Consider the following 19,824-nt stretch of genomic DNA (forward strand, 5'->3'; position numbering starts at 1 on the left):
GGTAATCATAAAAATTGTACTATTGGAAGAATAGGAAGAAGAAAGTGAAATCCTATCTACCATAACAGAAAGTCACTAGATAATATCCAACATGGATAAATGAGGAGTAAGTAATATAATACAAATTATTTAGCAATATGGAAGAAATCAATTGACTCCAGAGTGGAATTAGAAAACATGAAGTGTGGGACAAAGGATTGCTATTTTGTAAGTCTTTTTATCAATACTTGACTTGTAAAAATGTGTGCATATATTATTCTAATAAATACTTTAAAGGCCTAGGGAAAGGTAATAAAATAAGCCTGTATAATACTTGGTGAGGGGATCCCTGGGTGGCACAGCGGTTTGGCGCCTGCCTTTGGCCGGGGGCGCGATCCTGGAGACCCAGGATCGAATCCCACGTCGGGCTCCCGGTGCATGGGGCCTGCTTCTCCCTCTGCCTGTGTCTCTGCCTCTCTCTCTCTCTCTCTCTCTCTGTGTGACTATCATAAATTAAAAAAAAAAAAAAAAAAACTTGGTGAGAGCAAATTTCATCCATTTTGTCATTTATTGAATAATCATTTATGCTTGGCACTGGGCATCAAAATAATGATTAACAATGCACAGTGTTTAGTGATTATAAAACAGGTTTGTATATATTAGTCTTATGATTTGATTCTCACAAGTCTGTGAGGTTAACACAGAAACAAACTACCGTGATACTGATCAATCTTAAGCTTCAAGGCCGCTCAGTGAATGAGCTGCTTCCTAACTCTGGGAATGGTCACTAGTAATATGCTCACACATGACAAGTTTTGGTAAATTATACACCCCCCCAAAATGGCCTTTTGTTAAGATGACTGTTACTTTCCAAATTCCAATGCATCATACTTCCCCTTATGTAGGCTTGGGCATTATTTCTAAATAAATACACATTTTGTATACATCTAATGTATATTCACAATTTTGTATCTTTGTTTAAAAAGGGCTCCTCCCCATATTATCAACTTCAGGCTTTATAAAACCTGAATTAATCCCTGGTATATTATACATGTATATTATACATCCCATATATACATCCATATATATATATATATATATCCATATATATACATATTATACATCCCATTTTACAAATTAATGAATAAGGGTAAGTAGCTTTGCCCAGATTTCCACATCTGGATTTAAATTCACGTATTTGAGTGTCTGACTTCATTTTCTTTCCATTACTCCACAGTATATCTCTAGATGGTGAAAGAAAGGTTAAGAGGCATCAGCTACTTTCCTGGGAAAATCAGTACTGGAACATGGGTGGAAAGGGGGTAAACCTGAGTCATCAGGATTCATATGGTGGTGTTGGGTAACAGGTGGTGCAAAAGATACAAAAGGAAAGGTCACTGAAAACAAACCACAATGACATATAACCTATCTTCAGTGGGTTCTGCTGAGTGGTTGGAAAGAAATTGCACTAAAATACCTTCTATGAGACACCACATACTTGGAGTAGGAAGAGAAGGTCCCCTTTTTCCAGATGTTTCTCCTTTTATTTTATTTTTCTTTTCTTTTCTTTTTTTAAAATTTTTAAGTAGGCTCCATGTCCAGTGTGGAGCCAAATGTGGGGCTTGAACTCTTTTCCTGAGATCAGGAAATCAAAGACTAATGGATTGAAAGACAGTTCTGGGGATTTAGCCCAACTCCTCAATGAGGGGAGGCAGACCATGGTGAGAGGCAACACACATAGTGGTTAAGAGCATGGCTGAGGGGCACCTGGCTGGCTTAGTCAGTGGAACATGTGACTCTGGATCTCGGGTTTGTGGGTTCAAGCCCCAAATTGGGTGTAGAGATTACTTAAAATCTTTTTTAAAAATGAGCATGTTTATGAGACACAGGGGTGGCTCAGCAGTTGAGCATCTGCCTTCGGCTCAGGGCATGATCTGGGATCTGGAATCGAGTCGCACATCATGCTCCTTGCGAGGAGTCTGCTTCTCCCTCTGCCTGTGTCTGCCTCTCTCATAAGTAAATAAATAAATAAAATCTTTTAAAAAAATGAACATGTTTGAAGTTAGCTTCTGTCTAGAAGCTGTATGATTCTAAGCAAGTAATCTAATCTCTATGCCTCAATTTCTTCATTTATAGACTAGGGATAGCAAAATAAGTTCATATTCCCTTATGTACAATTCAGAATCCATAACCCTAAAATTACTTCAAACCTTATTTGGTGGATAGAGCTAATCTGAACTGATTTGGAAGCAAAATCTAACCCAATTCATATAAAGGTATTTATTCCATTGAATGTAAAACTTCACATGCCTCTAACAGACACATGAAAAGATGCTCAATATCATCCATCATCAGGGAAACACAAATCAAAACTATAATGAGCTATCACCCCACACCTATCAGAATAGCTAAAATCAATAACACAAGAAACAACAGGTGTTGGTCAGGATGTGGAGAAAGGGGAACCCTTTGGCCCTGCTGGTGGGAATGCAAACTGGTGCAGCTACTGTGGAAAACAGTATGGAGGTTCTTTAAAAAGGTAAAAATAAAACATCTTATGACCTAGCAATTGGACTACTGGGTACTTACCCAGAGGATAAGAAAAAATACTAATTCAAAGGGACACATACAGCCCAATGTTTATAGCAGCATTATCTACAATAGCCAAACTATGGGGAGAGCCTATGTGTCCATTGACTGATCAGTGGATAAAGATGAGGTGGTATATATACAAAATAGAATATTATTCAGCCACAAAAAAAAAAGAAGGAAATCTTGCCATTTGCAATGACATGGATGGAGCTAGAGAGTATTATGCTAAGCAAAATAAGTCAATCAGAGGAAGACAAATACCATATGATTTCATTCATGTGGCATTTAAGAAATAAAAAAACAAGCAAAAGGTGGGAGGAAAGAGGCAAACCCCAAAACAGACTCTTAACTCTAAAGAACAAACTGATGGTTACCAGAGGGGACGTGTAGGAGGAGATAGGGGAAATCAGTGATGGGGATGAAGGACTGTACTTGCTGTGATGAGCACTGGGTGTTACATGGAAGTCTATACTTAAAACTAATATCACACAGTATGTGAACTCTACTTGAATTTAGATTAAAAACTTCTATAAATTTGTATGTCTCACCAAAGAAATACTAATTAATTATGGAGTACAGTCCCCTGAAGGTGTTTTCTAATGCAAGACAGATGTGCCATGTGCGTTTGCAAAATCCAAAGATTTTTAAAACACATCTGGTCTTACGGCTTTCAGATAAAATACCAGGGATCTGAAGCACCTCTCTATAAGGCTGCTGTAAGGGTTAAATCAGTAATGCAGGAAAAGTGCGTAGAATAGTACTTGGTTCAAAATAAGTACTCCAGACATGGGTGTACTATTATCATTGGGAACCCCCTCTATAAGCATATTCCTAAGAGACATTATCTGGCATTTATCTGACTCCTAAGGAGGAGAATTCACTTGTTTATGAGACAATCTAGTTCAAATACTAGACATCTCTTTCTTTTAAGATTTTATTTATTTGAGAGAGAGTAAGAGACAGAGAGAGCATGAGATGGAAAGGTTCAGAGGGAGAAACAGACTCTCTGCCAAGCAAGGAGCCCGTCTCAGGGCTTGATCCTGGGACTCCAGGATCATGACCCGACTGAGTCACCCAAACACCCCAAATGCTGGACATTTCTAATCTAATCTTATAGTAGCTGAAATTTGCCTTCCTCTAACTTCCCCCCACTGGTCATAGTTAGATTTTAGTATAGCTTTTGTAGATAGCTGCTGTGTCTGCCCTGAGTCTTCTTTCCTCCATGATTAATTGTTCATCATACACTGCTCCCAGACCAACCTGTTAGCTCTGCCCCAACACATTTCAATTTGCCAATATATCCTTCCAAATGTGGTGCCCAAAATAAAACCCAGAAATCCATATGGGTTCTGAGCAGCACAAGTACAGACCATGTTTTTTTTCCTGCTCCAGACTGTGAAAAACAATGGTGTCTCAGTGTGAAAACAGAAGTGAGATGGAAGGAGAAATGGAAAAACACAATCAAGGCCATTGCAGAGTTTCATTAGAAAAACATACTAAAAAAATTCAATTTCAAAGCAATTTTTTCTGGTTTCCCTGAACTAGATGGAAAACACTGAGCAGCTTAGACCAGTTCAAATATAAGAGTCAAACAGTGTAGAAGTAAGGTCAGTGACGTTACACCAATTCATTTACTGTGAAATACTACAGACAGTACTGCTGGCGCCTGTGTGAAGGTCACGGACCATATCCCACAGTCCAAGAAAAACTAATGATATTCCAACAGGAGGAGGAGAAGAACAGAGCTAAAACAAAACAAAAAATAAAAAAACAAAACCTCTGACAAGTATCAGCACCAATTTACAGTGAATTACTGAGAAACAGAAGGATACTGCTCCCACCGGTGGGCAGCTAGATCCTTCCTCATCCTTGATCCCTCTGGTTAAAAAGAAATTGAACAAATAAATCCACTGGAGGGGAAGAAATCCATTTCCAAGGCGGGCAGTGTGATCACTCACTCAAGCTGTGACGGGGAAAACATTCTTCTCTTGCAGTGGCCATCTTGGCTACCTGCATGGGGCGCCTAGAATTCTAGATGTTTTCACGTCTTGGTAAAAATCCAAGAGTTGGTTGGTGAGTACATGGGGATTTGTTATTCTATTCTTTCTACTTTGTTTATGTTTTAAATTTTCCTAACAAAATGTTTTGAAAAATCCTCAAGCAATTATAACTTTTTAAAACAAATGATGACAGTCTAATTGTGGAATCTGTCCTTTTCCCCATACAGAGATACTTTTTTAAACCCCCCCCCCTTTTTTGAAGATACTTTTTAAACCAGAAGGTACCTTTATTAATAAACTAGCTGGGATAATCTTAGTAATTTTTTATGTAGACCTATTAAATCATATAGTAGCTTCTAGATATAGTAACTAAACACAGAAATAAACTATCAGAAAGAATTTTAACACTGCAAAGTGTGTTCCTAGCCATGTTGGTGAATGAAGACCATCAGGTTAATGTCTGGTTGAAAGCAAGGATGTTAGGGGATCCCTGGGTGGCTCAGCAGTTCGGCGCCTGCCTTTGGCCCGGGGCATGATCCTGGGGTCCCAGGATCGAGTCCGGCATCGGGCTCCCGGCATGGAGCCTGCTTCTCCCTCTGCCTATGTCTCTGCCTGTCTCTCTTTATCTGTGTCTATCATAAATAAATACATCTTTAAAAAAAAAAAAAAAGCAAGGATGTTAGTGTGAGAATGTCTAGCCTGGTTTTTCCTTTAGTCCACTGAGGAATAGCTTTGTGATCATATTCCTCAGACTCACATCAAACCTAATACCAGAATCACACAGATAAAAGAGTAGTCAGAAAAAATGATTAGGCAAATAGACTTTGGCCTACTTCTGTTGAAGTGCATCTAGGAGTGGACCTCCAATTCACTTGGGCTCAAGTAAATGCTCAGAACAGGCAGACAATGCTTTCTATATGGATACTTGGCTAGAGGCAGAGCCTCCAATGTACCAGAGCTCTTGAGCACAATTTCTCATCCTGGCCCTGCCACTGACTCCAGTCACTGCTGCAGGGAATCAATTCCACATAGGCTTGGGCCAGTCTACAATATGGTCCACAATATGGACCTCTAGACTTTGCTCCAGGGTTTCTCTGACAACAAGATCTGTGATGTCTGTGGAAAGCTGCTTGGCAGTGGCACTTGCACAATCCAAAAGTGTTGAGCAATTACTACTTGTTAGGATCTGTTTAGATGGGATATTGTAGGTGAAAGGAAATAAGGACCCCATTGCTGGTGGTAAGTGCAGATCCAGCAGCAACACAACTGGTTCTCACTTGGTGGATTGGGATGAGGTACAGGTAGAAGGGAGAAGCTTTGGGTTATGTGGTAGCTGTGCACTTGAACAATATGGAGGCAATGATAATGATAAAGAATGGGGACTTCATTGGCTTTTGTGACCTTTGGAAGTCTTTTTTTTTTTTTAATTTTTATTTATTTATGATAGTCACAGAGAGAGAGAGAGAGAGAGGCAGAGACACAGGCAGAGGGAGAAGCAGGCTCCATGCACCGGGAGCCCGACCTGGGATTCGATCCCGGGTCTCCAGGATCGCGCCCTGGGCCAGAGGCAGGCGCCAAAACCGCTGCGCCACGCAGGGATCCCCTGGAAGTCTTTAAAAAATGAGATGATGAATTCAGGTTAGGCAACAATCAATTCAAGCACACTGAGCTTCAGGTCCATGGCAATGTTTTAAAAACTTTATTTCCTGCAGATGCAGGGAATACTGTCTTGAACACTAAGCCAATGATTTAGTCATAAAGTGATAAAGTCAAAAGGACAGTGAATGCAAACCTTAAGAGGTCTCCTATTTCAAAGTTAGGATCCTAATAGGGAAAGTTTAAGATCTTAAGATCTGGGATAGGATATTCAAGTCTGAGAATATTGAGTCACGAGATTTATTTTAATGTACTTAAGCAGAACCAGTCTTCTTCCTCTTGGACAGAAGAGAACATCCTCATCCAGCTAGGAACCCCTGAAAAGAATGCACCTGAATCTTGCCTTGCAAGGTGATGCTTGTCCTCATCAAGATCTTAACCCACCTTCACTCACTATCTCCAGGATAACTGGAGCCAAGTTTTGGTTCAGGTAGGCAGGAAAATATATCATTGCTCCAATAGGAAGTAGTTTACTCAAGAAACTGAAGGCCCTGGCTATTGAATACAGCCGGGAACCTGGAGATGCTAACAAGAGAGAATCTTGAGGATGCTGGGCCAGGGTTGGTAAGTGGATAGCAGAGAAGTCATTGACAGTGGAGTGCTCCTCCTTGATGTAAGCTGGCCTGGCAAAAACCTGCAGCAGTCCACTGCAACAATGGTTTCCTGAGGCTTGGACAAAATGATGGCCTACAATAAATAAGTTGCTGGAATTTGCCTGGCAAAACTCTGAGGAAGAAGTTACAAAGCTCAGGCAAGTGGAAATATTAGAGTAATCTTTTTTGATTATTCACTTAGGGTAGATTACAAAAAGCAGTGATTAGGAATTAACAGAGGTAACATGTAATTTCAATTTCTACAAGCACTTGTTTTTCAAAGGTTTGCAGGAAACACACATAGATGCCACTTTACATAACTGAATTTCATCAAACTCTTTTGTTTCTGTCATTGTCATCAAATGAGCTATACTGGCAAACAAAGCAGTTTATTCTTGAACAGTGGAGAGTAACTGAAAAAAGTACTGTGGTAAAATATACATATATAAAATTTACCATTTAAACTAATAGTCCTACTTTTATGTAGGAAAATATTTCCCTAGGGGAAGTGGGATGGCTCCACTGAACTTGAGGACATTACTGCCTCCTGTGAACTCTGGACTCCTCGTGGCAGTAGAGCAGCAAAGAAAGGTGTTAGCATGTTGGCAAGAGGAGCTGGCTCTGATTACCGGTTACATAGTGTGTGCAAGCAAGAATAAGCCTGGAACACAGAAGATAAACTGGGACATCGACTGAGGATTCTATGACTGGGGACAATGAAATGGGCGCTTGCAGCAATCATGGCCCTACAAAGACAACTAAAGCCTCCAAGTCCTCAGAGATGAAGGTCTGAGTCCCCGTGTCGCGGAAGTAGCCTAGATGGGTCAAAGAACGGGCTGAGAGTGAGAGAAACCTGAGCAGAGTGGGAAAGGGAGATGGCAGGGTAGAGACTTGGGACCTGCTATAGCAGCAGAGCTGGTAACTTCTACTAAGCTTCCTTTATTAAATCTTTGTAGCACCTGGGCCTGGCCATTGCCTCAAAGAAGAGTCTGGACTAAATGCAGAGCATTAAGTATCTAAAAAGTAAAAGGTTGAACTCTATTAAAAGACTGTTGCAAGGGCAGCCTGGGTGGCTCAGCGGTTTAGCGCCTGCCTTCCGCCTGGGGCGTAATCCTGGAGACCCGGGAACGAGTCCCACGTCAGGCTCCCTGCATGGAGCCTGCTTCTCCCTCTGCCTGTGTCTCTGCCTCTGTGTGTGTGTGTGTGTGTGTGTGTGTGTGTGTGTGTGTGTGTGTCATAAATAAATAAATAAAATCTTTAAAAAAAAATAACCTGTTGTAGTTTAAAAATATGTCCTCAAAATGTTCTGATGGTCCTTCCTTCTGGACAATATTTAGTGACTCACTTCTAAGGAAGAGAACACGGTGGAAGTGACACTGTGTCTCTAGACCTCTGAGACTAAAGGAAAGGCATGTGACACCCATCTCCCAACTCCCATTCCCGGCCTGCACAACCCTCCCCGCCCCCTCTAAATCTCTCTGCCTCCCACTCCATCACTCTCTTTGGGGAAGCCAGGTGCCATGTCATAGGGATTCCAAATCGCCCTTAACCATGAGGCCCACGGAGTGGGGGGTGCTTAAGCCTCCTGCCAACAGCCATGTTGTGAGGCACCTGGGAAGTGGTTCTTTCAGCCCTAAATCAAGTTTTCAGATAAATGCAGCCCTTGCTTTAAATACTGGATATAATATCATGGGAGACCATGAGCCAGGACCACCCATAGGCTGATCCTGAATCCCTTACCACAGAAACTGTGGATAGTAATTGTTTGTTGGAATACGCTAAGCTTTGGAGTAATAATCCATTACTCAGCAAGGGGCAACTAACACAGTCCTCCTTCTGCAGCACAGTAGATCCTCTTGTCTGACTCTTAACTCCATTGTTGCTGCATGTGACCAGTTCTGCATGGGCTTTGACCAGCTCAGCTGTACCCAGGTGCAAGCTGAAGCATCACCCTTAGGCCATGCTGTGTACCTACAAGGGGAATTCTTTTTTTTTTTTTTTTTTTTTTTTAGATTTTTATTTATTTATTCACAAGAGACACACACACAGAGAGAGAGAGAGAGAGAGGCAGAGGCAGAGGGAGAAGCAGGCTCCACGCAGGGATCCCACATGGGACTCGATCCCGGGTCTCCAGGATCACGCCCTGGGCCGAAGGCAGGCACTGAACCGCTGGGGCACCCAGGGATCCCCTACAATGGGAATTCTATAAGGTGTAGGGCATCGGCAAGAGGCCTTCCAGCACTCACATGATAGATAAATGCTTTCCCTTTCATTATCCACAAGCTAGGTTCTGACGTAGATTTTGTAAGACTCCTCAGAAGATTCCAATAGGTTTGAACACCACTTGCTCAGTTGTGCCTAACTTGACATTGTATTTTTCTTTTTACCCTACTCTTTATTATGAAAATTTTCAAATGTAAAGAGAAGCTGAAAGAATTTTACAGCCAAAGCCATGTAACCATTACCTAGATTGTACAATTAACACTTTACTCTCTATTACATGTCTGCTCATTTATCTATCCCTCCATTATTCATTATCTTATTTTTAAAGCATTTCAAAGTAATTTTCAGGCAATACTATAATTCACCTCTAAATACTTCAGCGTGGGGACACCTGGGTGGCTCAGCGGTTGAGCATCTGCTTTCAGCTCAGGGCGTGATCCTGGGGTCCCGGGATCTAGTCCTGCATGGGGCTCCCCGCATGGAGCCTGCTTCTTCCTTTGCCTGTGTCTTTGCCCCTCTCTCTCTGTGTCTCTCCTGAATAAATAAATAAATATTTAAATAAATAAATACTCCAGCATGAATATCACTGACTAGAATCCAATATCTTTTGATGATTTTTTTCTTTTAAGGCAAAATTTACATTCAATGAAATGCAAAAATTTTAAGTACACCATAAAATAATTTTTTTATTATAAATTTTTTTTTATTTGTTTATGATAGAGAGAGAGAGAGGGAGAGGCAGAGACACAGGCAGAGGGAGAAGCAGGCTCCATGCACCAGGAGCCCGACGTGGGATTCGATCCCGGGTCTCCAGGATCGTGCCCTGGGCCAAAGGCAGGCGCCAAACCGCTGCGCCACCCAGGGATCCCCCATAAAATAATTTTTGAAAAATAAATTTACCTGTGTAACCCAAACCCTCTGAAGATATATAGCACTCCCTCGTGCCCATTTTCCATCAATCCCTGTTTAAACACATACACAAACTACTGTTTTGATTTTTCTTCACTGTAGATTAGTTTTATCTGTTCTAGAACTTCATACAAATGGAAACATATAGTACTCTTGTGTAAATGGAAACATACAGTATTTCTTTCACCCAACATAGTCTAATACTTACTCATATGTTGCAGCAACAGTCTTCCTTTTTACTGCTGAGCGCTACCCCCACAGCATCAACATACCAGTTTACTTATCCATTCTGTAAGTGGGCCATTTCTAGTTTTTGACTATTATAAATAATGCTGCTATGAACATTCTTATACAAGGCTGTTTGTATGCAGATACTTGCACTGAGTAAATATCTAGGAAAGGAACTGCTGGGCCACAGAGATGTGTGTTTTATTTTATAACAAACTGTCAGACCTCTCCAAAACAGGTGCACCATTTTACACTTACAACGCATCTTCAAATATATCATTCTCACTTCTCCAGTATTTCAGAATTGGCACATCTTCCCAACAATTTATTTCATAAGACCCGTGTTTCTCCTTCAATGTTCATGTGTAGTCAGGGATGTCTATGTATTTCAATATATTTTCATATGTTGAAAATATCTCACTCCCCTTCTGAATACACATCTCTTCCACAGAGAGCACATTCCTCTAGCTGACTTTGAGGGGCCATGGCATAGAGGGTAGGGTCTCTGCAGCAGAAAATGGACATTTCCCATCTTCCTGATTTTCCCGCTCAAGGAGTGGCAGCACCATCCGTCCAGGTGAGTGAGTCTATACCAAGGAGTTACCCTTGGAACACTCCTTTACTCCCCATATCCAATCCGTGAGTTAGCACTGCCCAGTCTGCCTCTCACTTCTCTGGCTGCCATTCAAGTCTAATGGCATTATATTCCCTGACTTTTGCCCACCTCTTTACAATCTATTCAACATTCTGCAGCCAAACTGATTTTCTCAGTATTAAGGAAAAAGCATTCAGTTGGGCACCATTCAGTGTGATGTTAGCTGCGAGGTTTTTGTAGAAGTCCTTTAGGTTAAGGGAGTTTCCTTCTGTTCCAAGATGGCTAAGTCATGAATGGATACTGAATCCTGGCAATGCTCTTGGTATGGTAAATTACAGGAACTCTGTTACCGAATTACTGAAGGGGATTAGCTAAATGGGAGATAGAGCTGGAAGGACAGAGCAAGATGGAACTGTCTGAAATAACTGGCTGCATTATGCTCTGGTAAAAGCAAAACAACTAGAGGCTATCTGGCAGTCTCTGCTACCTCCATGATTCTAAGGCAAGTGGGTACATAGCATGTACTCTGAAACTACAGATTCCATCTCAGTCTGTGGTGGACAACTGGGATCCACTCTTCAACTCTCAGAGCACTGTCTTGGGATGCCCCTAGAAAGTTTCGAGTAGTATCCATTCCATCTGCCTTGTCGTCCTTCCACAAACAGCAATTATGACATCTCCAAAATGAAATTGGGGGTGCAGATTACTCACTATTTATAGGCAGTCCTTATAATTAGCTATTAAACGTCAAGGGCCAAACCCCAATGTGAAATCTACTTATCAGAGGACAATTACTTAAATTTGACTTTCTCATTAGAAACCTATAGTTTCCCTAACCTTTCATTCAGGTCATGGATTCCACGAGATGAATGTCACCTTAAAATTTGTTCTATCAGTCACATCACTCTATTTTACCCACAGAATGGGAGAAAATATCTACAATACATACATTTGACAAAGAACTTATATGAAGAATACAAAATAAACTAGTACAATTCAACTATGAAGACAGAAATCAATTAAATATAGGCAAAATTTTTGAAAACACACTTCACGAAACAAGATATATTAATGACCAATAAACACTTGGGGAGGGGCATGTGGGTGGCTCAGTGGTTGAGCGTCTGCCTTTGGCTCAGGTTGTGATCCCGGGGTCCTGGGAGCAAGCCCCTCATTGGGGTCCCCGCAGGGAGCCTGCTTCTCCCTCTGCCTGTGTCTCTGCGTCTCTCTCTGTGTGTCTCAAGAATAAATAAATAAAAACTTTTTAAATAAATAAATTAATTAATTAATTAATTTAAAAAATGGTAGCATTGGGGTGCCTGGGTGGTTCAATCAGTTAAGTGTCTGCTTTCAGGTTGGGTCACGATCCCAGGGTCCTTGGATCAAGCCCCATATCAGGCTCCCTGCTCAGTGGGGAGTCTGCTTCTCTCTCTCCTATGCCTGTCATTCTGCCTACTTGTGCTCTCCTTCTCTGTCAAATAAGTAAAAAAAAATAAAATGGTAACATTTTATTGTACATAAATTGTACTGTAAAATTCATTTTAAAAAAACAACAATAAAAAACAAATTCCTAAATGCTGATCTAGCTGTCCATCGTCACCTAAGGAGCATCTACTATACTGAGGCCCCTCGGGGCAAATACGTACCTGGCTCCCAGGCCATCATGTAGTCTCCTAACATGGAGAGGACTAGCCCTACATGAACCCCAACATGGGGCCTGGACCAGGTGCAGGCTGACGGGCCTTCTGTGCTCCCCTTACCCTCAGATCCCACTTAACTTTTTCAAGAGAATGAAGGGCACCTTCTCCCAAGTAGGGGAGCTCAGCTGGTCTCAGGAAGGAGGGGAAGTGGGGGTAAGGAACAGGAGATCCCCTTGTCCTGTTTACAACTCATTCAGGGACACCCATCATGGTTTATTGATGACTCACACCAGACTGCACACGGTGGTGAGTGTTCAACCTGCTATCCTATTCAATTCTTGTCATAACCCTAAGCCTGACTCCTTCTGTTATGCCAGTTCAAAGAGGAAAAGGCAAAGGAAGTAGAGAAGCTAAGAACTTGTTCCAAGCTCTCAGAGCTACTACATGGCAGGGCTGAACCCAAGCAGCACGATGTCAAAGCCCGTGTTCTTAAGCCCTGTACTGCCTTTGCTTGCGAGCTAGCTCTGCTTTTGATCGTCACGGCCGTCCTTCCCCTCACCACGCTGCCCCAAGTGCACACGGTTGGGGGCAGGCCCAGAGGACAGTGTTCTGAACAAACAGGACCTAGGCCAGGAACACAGAGTCCTGTTCTCCTCTCTGCTCCAAGCTACATCAAGGGCACCCCAAGTTCAGACTCACATTAAGTCATTTTCTCTGTGATTCAAATACAGAAGTACTTTGGAGAGTCACACAGCAGTCTGGCTATTCCTGTGGAAATATGTAATGTAAGGGGAAAATGGGAACTCTGTGTCGCATTCAAATTAAGAACTATCTGAAGAAAGGAGAAAAATATCCCATCCTATTGAGTCATGAGGAAAATACTTACTGTATATCAGGAATGTAAAAGTAGCCTCTGTTTGGAAGTGCAAATCAAATGGGGCCTTGAGCTTATTTCAAGTATTTTTTCTTTTCTTTTTTTTAAAGATTTTATTTATTTACTCATAGAGACAGACAGAGAGAGGCAGAGACACAGGCAGAGGGAGAAGCAGGCTCCACGCAGAGAGCCCGACGTGGGACTCGATCCAGGGTCTCCAGGATCACGCCCCGGGCTGCAGGTGGCGCTAAACCGCTGTGCCACCAGGGCTACCCCTCAAGTATTTTTTCATGAAGTATTTTCATTTTTACAACTTGATAAGGCTTCCATATTAAACCAAAGTCAAATGATTTTATATGCTAACTTGAAAACCCTTAAGATCAATGCATTCAACTCCCTTTGAAAAGAACAAACATACTGCAACTGTTCTTTGTAAACAGATTATCATGGCATATAGGTCATTAGTCATTAAAGAACAAGATCCTAGGGATGGGGCTCCTGGCTGATTTTCCTTTGCTCTTGCCCAGAGCATGAAGCTCAGTGTGGGGTGGACACCTCATTTTTCTTGGGCCAACACTCCTTTTAATCAGGGGACCGAAGTCCTCTTCACTGGGGAAACTCCCTCCCCCATTCTGAGTCAAGCAACAGTGGCCAAATCCATCCACCTGACCATACAGGAGAGAAAGCCCCCTGAGCTGGATCTCAACATGCCCTGTCCCAAGATTCTTCACAGTTCCATTAAAGAAAGAGCACAAATGGGGACCTGACAGCCCAAGTGCTGCTGGCAGCTGTGTTTTTGGCTGAGACGGGAAAGTTGCTGTGAGAGAAATAGCCCTCAGGCTTTTCCTCTTTGAGTGGGGATGCACCCCAGCCACCAACCAGGTGTCCTCCAGGGATTTGGTTCCATATGGGATCACACATCAAAGACAAGGCACTATATCACAAAGACAAGGTGGTCTATAAGGCACCTGTGGTCTACTTTCATTCTTCTCAAATCCAAGCTAAAGTTACAAAATCAAAGCATTCTTGGCCACCATTTATAAACAAGTAACCATACTTTGCAGCTTCTATTCTGCCTCAAGTGTCCTGGGAGGCATTTCAGGCCATTCCTATCGTGTAACCCTCCCAACAACCCCACAGGGCAAGGAAGCTACTATTACCAGCCCCTTTTTACAGACACACAAACCAAACAAAATTGGATCCTGAATATTTTGAGATCTTTAGTAACTTACCCACACTCACACCATCACTAGCCTTCTGCCCTCACTCTGAGGGCAGCCGTAACACTGCACAGTCTAGATGTGGACTCCTGCTAACCATTCTTGCATAGGCACGAACTACAAAAACAAACCTAAACAAAAAGCCTGGTAACATTCTCCTTTGTTTTAAAAAACAGGGAGCTACCAAATGGGAAGCTGAACCCGGTGTCTAGAGTTGACCCAGCAAGCCCATCAAACTGGAAATTTCATTCACACACAGTATTGATCCTACAGATAGACACCAGGGAGGGAGCTGAGGGGAGAACTAAGGAAGAGCCTCAGGTTTCTACAGAACGTGCCTTTTTAAAAGTATTTTTTCCTACTGTGGTGAAATATACATAAAACTTAACATTTAACCCTTTTACCTATTTATTTTCAAAGATTTTATTTATTTATTTTACAGAGAGAGTGAGCAGGGGGAGGGGCGGGGGAGGGGAAGAGTGAGAGAATCTCTAGCAGATGGAGCCAGACATGGGGCTCGATCTCACAGCCCTGAGATCACCACCTGAGCCAAAATCAAGAGTCAGATGATTAAATGACTAAGCCACCCAGGCGCTCCTCTATGTTAACCCTTTAAAGTGTACACTTCAGTGGCATTAGGTACATTCACATTGCTGTGCAGCCATTACCACCATCCATCTCCAGAACTTTTTCACCTAAACTGAAACTCTATGCCCATTAAACATCAACTCCCATCCCCACCCCCAGCCCCAGGCAATCATCCTTTCACTTCCTGTCTTTATGAACTTGATACTGAGTACCTCAAATAAGTGGTATAGTATAGGCTTTGAATTTTCAGCTCCTCCGAGTACTTACTGAAACCTATTACTTGTCTAGCACTGTGCTAGATTTTATGGAGGGAATATATAAAATATGCGATCCAATTCCTGCCACAGAGATCATCATACAGTTGACCCTTGAACAACACAGTTTGTACCACGCAGGTTCATTTATATATGGATTTTTAAAAATCAATACAGCACTGTAAATGCACTTCTTTTCCTTGTGATTTTTCTTAATATTTTTTCTCTAGCTTACTTTTTTGAAAAAAATAGTATATAAGAAACATAAACTACAAAATACGTGTCAGTTGACTGGTTATGTCATTGGTGAGGCTCTGATTTTCAGCAAGCTGTTAGTAGCTAGTTTTGACAAAGTCAAGTTATATGCAGATTCTTGACTCCCAGTGGTGGTGGGGGGGTGGTCGATGCCCCAACTTCTGTGTTGTTCAAGGGTCAGCTGTAGTTGAGCTGTGAAGGCAAGCTTAGCTTCTAAAAAACAATGTGAATGTTTACATGCAAGATACCAACTGGAGGACAGGAGAAAGTTAGATAAGAGAGATCCTTACAAGTTGGATAGTCTAAGAAATCTTCATAGGAGGGACACCTGGGTGGCTCAGCAGTTGAGCGTCTGCCTTTGGCTCAGGGAGTGACCCCAGAGTCCCAGAATCGAGTCCCACGTCAGGCTCCCTGCAAGGAGCCTGCTTCTCCCTCTGCCTGTGTCTCTGCCTCTCTCTCTGTGTCTTGCTCATGAATAAATAAATAATTTTTAAAAATCCTCATAGGAGTAGTGACTCGAGGAATGAGAATAAAGTTTGGTTGCATAGAGAGGAAGGTTCTGGATTAACTAAATCATTCACAAATCCAGGCAGGATGGATCTTCCCAAGCAGCCAGAGCCAAAGCCAATGGGCCACAGCATTTTCATCCAGTCTCTCCAAGGATAGGATGATAAAACCTAGCTCTGTGAATCAGACTTCTGGTTGTATCCCCAAGCCACACATGCAATAATTTTCTTTTCCTATTGCAAAATAGACACAAAAGAAAATCAAAGGTTCCTTGTTGTGTTATTCTTTATTATTATCTCAGAAAATAGCCAAACCAGCTCTTTTGTGCAAGTTTGTCTTTTTCCCTTGGCAAAAGGAATTGGCAAGGACTTCTGAAACTTGTGTGGAGTGTCTGACACCAGGGTCAGGTCATATCAACTCTGACCACAGCTGGGGACACGGACCCCTGGAGTTGTGGTGAGATAAGCCTCCAGATGCTCACTCTAACCAGCACACAGGTGATTTAAACAAGCAGTCCACATCACCACCCCACCCCTGCCAGCACTTTGAGCAAGTGGCCAGAGAAGCAGCACCCAACAGATCACTTTCTGAGTATAACCCTCAAGGGACTCTGTGTAAGAATAGGAAGGCCAGGGCACCTGGGCGGCTCAGCGGTTGAGTGTCTGCCTTGAGCTCAGGGTGTGATCCTAGAGTCCGGGATCAGGATCGAGTACTGTATCGGGCTCCCCGCATGGAGCCTGCTTCTCCATTCCTGTATCTCTGCCCCCCGCCCTTTCTCTCTCTGTCTCTCCTGAATGAATAAAATCATTAAAAAAAAAAGTGGTAAAAAAACAAACCATAAAGTAGTCCTTACTTTAGACATGCACATTCCTTAATGTGTCTCACGGCACACAGGTGGACTTGACTGTCCATGCAACTGAATGTCTGTTAACAGAAACTGCAAGTGTGGGGCCACGTGAAGCAGCCAGAAAGTGTACATGGGCCTTTACAAGGAATTTTACAACTCTAAAAGAAGAAAAAAGTAGGACCTGCAAGCCTCCCATAGTCAAGGGCAAGGAGTGGTCCACGGTGAAGGGGTGCACGTAAAGCAACAGAAAACAGGATGGAGACCTGATGGATTCTGAAAAGGTACTGAAATTCTGAGACAAATCCTTGTACTACTTCTTCCCCATAATTCTGAGAAATGGAAATCAATGTCTAATGCCTCTGAGTGTTTCCGTAGGAGTGGCTGCTACCAGGGCTTTCTTTTCTTTCGGGTGACATGGAAACAGCCCCTCTGGGAGCTCTACTTTCTAGAGGTGGCTACGTGGCTGAGGACGGAGCAGCAGCTCAGCGTCCTGGAGAGCACAGGGCAGGTAACGGGCATCAGGGAAACGGGAGAACTACAGACCGCAGGGGAGCTACTTAGTACTAATCCGTCATCCATCCATTCTCATTTATTACTTTCTGCTACGTAGTGAGCATGATGAATCTCAGCTTTGGCCCACAATATTGCAGTCGTCTGACTGGCCTACTGGTCTCCCGTACGTTTTATTCAAACACCTCCCCGCTACGTCCCCAAAGCCGTATACCTAAAATCTAAATCTATTAACTGTCTTGCTTAAAACTTCCTCCAGGATAAACTTCAAGCTTAGGTCACTATGTTTCAAGTAAAAAGAAATGTGCATTTATGTGTATTTATAGTGAAAATGCAGGGTTTCCAAGATATATTTAAATAATTACCTAAGTCTTCAAGCAAAAAGCCATCCAATGAAATAAGCATAAAGTCTACGTTAACATGTTTTCTGACAGTACATGACAAAATGAGAAAGCTAAAAAAAATAAGGAAGTTGGGTCTGAAAAAGTCAAGAGGTGAGGATTGAAAATAGTCCACTCTGCAGGAATAACTTTTGTTATAATTGTAATGACAAATATAAAATGAAGACATTATCTGAAAGACACATATTCATAGTTAACCAATTAAGCCTCTTCATTTTGGCATGCATTACTTTCTTACCCGCCCTGCTGCCCCAGCTCTGCTTCCTGGCGTCACCTCTCAGAGTGCCTGCCTTCTGTTCTTGCCTCAGTCACTGCACTTGGGGGGAGGGGGTGCAGCTAAGAAAGTAGATACCTGAGTGGCCCCAGAAAGTAGAAGCTTAGAATGTCTGAAGCTCCAAACCTCGGGATGGGGTTCTGGAACCAGATTTTTTAGCTATCTGATAGTAACAAGGACTCCATTTCTACTGGTAAGGGAGTGATGATAACCCTTGGTGTGCTGTAACGGTAGGATAAAGATTCTCACCTGTAATGGATTAAGATGAGGAACAGATGAAAGGGGAAAGGTTTATTCAGTAGCTTTGGCTATCCTATTAAATATGTACATCTAGAAGGAGCTAGCCTGATACACCATTAGAACAGCCTATTAAATTGTCACCTAAGGTGTCATTTGGGGAATGATATCTGTAGGGCTAGGGCACTGTTCTCTAGAGCAAACTGCATGATTTATGGGTCTGTGTCCCCAGTAACTAGAATACATGGGTTCTCAACACTGTATAAGCTATACACAAAACCTGGATCCATATCGTGTCTTTTAATATGGGTATTACAAGTAGCTAGATCAGACTGAAATCTTGCCACTTGCAACAACATAGATAGAGCTAGAGTATTATGTTAAGTGAAATAAGTCAGAGAAAGACAAATACCATGTGATTTCACTCACATGTAGAATTTAAGAAAGAAAACAAAGAAAAAAGAGACAACCCAAAAATTAGACTCTTAACTATAGAAAACAAACTGAGGGTTACCAAAGGGGAAGTGGGTGGGGGATGGGTGAAATAGGTGATGGAGATAGAGTACACTTACAATGAGCACTGAGTCATGTACAGAATTACTGAATCGCTATACTGTAAACCTGAAACTAATATAACACTGTATGTTAACTACCCTGGAAATAAATAAATAAATAAATAAATAAATAAATAAATAAATAAATTTTTCTTTTAAAGGTAGCTAGATCATACCCTTCTCCCAATCCTCAACTCTTTAAACCACCTTCCACTTTTCTCTAGGTCAGCTACGTTGTAGGTTGTAGGCAGCTGCTAACCACTGCTCCCATCCCTTCCCAAAAGAGTAATTCTGAGAATACTTTTCCAGCTAATCTTCCCCACCCATTGTCCATTCCTGCTATTTCCTACCAGGTGCATATCTAGGAATCAGAAATGAAAAAGGACACATCACTACCAACCTTAGAGAAATAAAAAGAACCATAAAGGAATACTGGGCACAACTGTATACCAACACATTAGATAACTTGGATGAATTGGACAAACTCCTAGAAAGATATGAACTATCAAGGCCGAATGAAGAAGGAAGAGGTGAGGGGTGCGTGGGTGGTTCAGTCAATTAATTGTCTGCCTTCATGATCCTGGGGTTCTGCAATCCAGCCTCATGTCTGGTTCCCTGCTCTGTGGGGAGCTTGCTTCTCCCTCTCCCTCTCCCTCCGCTGCTCTCACCACTTATGCTCTCTCTCATATAAATAATTTTTTTTTTTAAAGGAGGGACATCTGGGTAGCTCAGCAGTTGAGTGTCTGCCTTTGGCTCAGAGCGTGATCCCCGGGGTCGAGTCCCATATCGGGCTCCCTGCATGGAGCCTGCCTCTCCCTCTAAGTTTCTGCCTCTCTCTGTGTGTCTCTCATGAAAAAATAAATAAAATCTTAAAAAAAAAAAAAAAGG

At 42.2% G+C, this 19,824-nt stretch overlaps 1 protein-coding gene across 1 annotated transcript in view; it reads right to left on the reverse strand.

The window, feature by feature from the left end:
- Positions 1-19,824, reverse strand: part of AGGF1 (angiogenic factor with G-patch and FHA domains 1) — a 98,690-nt gene that overhangs the window by 17,449 nt on the left and 61,417 nt on the right. The window lies entirely within an intron of this gene.

Source organism: Vulpes lagopus, chromosome 4 (genome assembly GCF_018345385.1).
Source record: "Vulpes lagopus strain Blue_001 chromosome 4, ASM1834538v1, whole genome shotgun sequence".
NCBI lineage: Eukaryota > Metazoa > Chordata > Mammalia > Carnivora > Canidae > Vulpes > Vulpes lagopus.